Source organism: Gorilla gorilla, chromosome 9, assembly GCF_029281585.2.
Source record: "Gorilla gorilla gorilla isolate KB3781 chromosome 9, NHGRI_mGorGor1-v2.1_pri, whole genome shotgun sequence".
Taxonomy (NCBI): Eukaryota; Metazoa; Chordata; class Mammalia; order Primates; family Hominidae; genus Gorilla; species Gorilla gorilla.
The window spans coordinates 9,963,530-9,966,388 of NC_073233.2; the positions used below are offsets into that span (position 1 = coordinate 9,963,530).

The 2,859-nt window shown below is 41.7% G+C and overlaps 1 pseudogene; it reads left to right on the forward strand.

Moving 5' to 3' along the window:
• Window positions 1-825: 825 nt before the first annotated feature.
• Window positions 826-1,239, forward strand: LOC115933074 (small ribosomal subunit protein eS24-like; annotated as a pseudogene).
• The last annotated feature ends 1,620 nt before the right edge of the window (window positions 1,240-2,859 follow it).

Sequence of the window (2,859 nt, forward strand, 5' to 3'; positions counted from 1 at the left end):
AGAAGACAAGCTGGAAGAGGCCAGGGAAAGGGGGTTAGTACAAAGCACAATGAGGCTGGGCTCATACAGTGGCTCACACATGTAATCCCAGCACTTTGGGAGGGCAAGGCCGGCAGATCATGAGGTCAGGAGATCGAGACCATCCTGGCTAACAGTGAAACCCCGTCTCTACTAAAAATACAAAAAAGTTAGCCAGGCATGGAGGCAGGCACCTGTAGTCCCAGCTACTTGGGAGGCAGAGGCAGGAGAATGGTGTGAACCCGGGAGGCAGAGCTTGCAGTGAGCCGAGATCGCACCACTGCACTCAAGCCTGGGTGACAGAGCAAGACTCCATCTCAAAAAAAAAAAAAAAAGAAAAAGAAAAAAAGAAAGCACAATGGAATGTCTGTGGATGGGTGCCTATAATTTCTAAGGGAAATAGAGTATAATCCAAGAATTTTATAGCCAGCTAAATTATTGCCCAATCAAAATAGGCAAAAGACACTATCACATGTTCAATAACTTCAAGAACACAGTATTTCTGAGCTCTTTTAAAAAAAAATTCTTCATAATAAAATTTAGTCAGCCAAGAAATTAAAAAATAAGCAACTTGTGAATTGAATGACCATGACAGAAGGCTAGTGATGAGAGGTGAATCCATTTAAAAATAGGACTACGATTGCAGAACAGAAAGAAAAGGTGGTCAACCTTAACAACATAAAACAACCTAGAAATAACTAGTTTCCAGAGGTAAAGGGAGGGACTGTAGGAAGTAGAAGTGCTAATGCCCTTTATTAAGTCAATTAATCAGGTCTAAAATTGAAACGTGGTTTTCAATATATAACTTCTTGTTTATTTTCCTCCCTAACTACCTGAGGATCAACCACCATGATGAATGACACAGTAACTATCTGGACCAGGAAGTTCATGACCAATCGACCACTCCAGAGGAAACAAATGGTCACCAATGTCCTTCACCCCAGGAAGGCAACAAAATGTACACCACCACAATGGGAGTCATCTTCATATTAATAGTTGGACTCAGAACCCATTCTGGTGGTGGTTAAACAATGGGCTTTGTCATGCTATCTGGTTCTTTGAATTATGAAAAGAAAAATGAACTCAAACATAGACTTGCAAGACACGGCTGGCATGAGAAGAAGATGACCTCAAGAAAACAGCAAAAGGAATGCAAGGGCAGAATGAAGTCAAGAGACTGCAAAGGCCGATGTCAGTGCTGGCAAAAAGCAAAAGGAGTAAAGATTTTGCAATGACCTTATTTGCAGTGACTGTACAAATTTTTCATTCGATGATCAGTCAACTGTAAAGACTTCTATATATATAAAACATCTTAATATTTTTCATCATCTTGATTTCTTAGATGTTCCAGAAACTGATTTTTAGTGAGGAAAAACTACGTTTATCTGAGTTGACCAGTTCCTTCAGTTTCACTTCCATTTCTTTTTCTTCTGATAAATTTACACGGCATTCAATTTGCTACTTCTTGTTTTTAAAATCTCATTTTGTGTAATCAGAAGTGTCTGTTCATGTCTCTAGCCATCTTTGTGCATAGCAAGGAATGCTGTTCACTTAATATTAGGAGGTTTATTTCTTGGGGTCGTGAGATTTAGGGTGATTTCTCTCCCTTTCTGTACTTTTCTTATTCATTAATTTTTTTGAGACAATGTCACCAATATCCTTCATATTAATATTTGGACTCAGAACCCATTTTGGTGGTGGTTAAACAATTGTCACCCACATTGGAGTGCAGTGGTACGATCTCAGCTCACCAAACCTCTGCCTCCCAGGCTTAAGCGATTCTCCTGCCTCAGCCTCTCCTGTAGCTGGGATTACAGGCACGCACCACTACCGCCTGGCTAATTTTTATATTTTTAGTAGAGATGGGGTTTCACCTTGTTGGCCAGGCTGGTCTTGAACTCCTGACTTCAAATGATCCACCCACCTTGGGCTCCCAAAATACTAGGATTACAGGCGTGAGCCACCGTGCCCAGCCTTTTCTGTATTAAATTTTTTAAAACACAACATTTAAAATAATTAAGTCATTCTTTTTGAATCTACTTTGTATTATAGGTATCCAAATACTCACCTATTCTCTCTTACTTGATGACAAACTTGTTGAAATGTCATTTCATTTTGTGGCTCCAGCCCCAGGGATTCTGACTCTGATTCTAAAGGGTCTGCATGCAGAGCTAGCAAGCCACCTGGATGATTCTCTTACAGGTGTTTTAAGGGCAGGAGTTTGAGACACCCTGATGCAAAAGAACGAACCCTCAAGGAAGTTGGCTGTACATGTATTTTCCGTCCTAGCACAGGAAACGACAGAAAGATTATCCAATCAGTACCACTCATAGCACCTGATTATATGTGTATGAGAAATACAGAAATGGTTTGATCAAGGCTGAAGACCTAAAAAGAGGCTCTTCTCTTGGACACCAAGTCCCCATCTCATGCGTGGTTGAGTTAGTAGAAACTGAGGATGATGCTTCTTCCTCCAGCATTGGTATCCCATGGTTTTTGTTCAGTAGATGAAGTACCTCCATCCCCCAACATCCCCCAGCTCTATCCCAGTTTCCTCACATACACTTTTTTTTTTTTTTTGAGACAGAGTCACGCTCTGTCACCCAGGCTGGAGTGCAGTGCAGTGGTGCAACCTCAGCTCACTGCAACCTCCACCTCCCAGGTTCAAGCGATTCTCCTGCCTCAGCCTCCTGAGTAGCTGGGATTACAGGCATGCGCCATCATGCCTGGCTAATTTTTGTATTTTTAGTACAGACAGGGTTTCACCAGGTTGGCCAGGCTTGTCTCAAACTCCTGGCCTCAAGTGATCTGACCACCTCAGCCTTCCAAGTGCTAAGATTA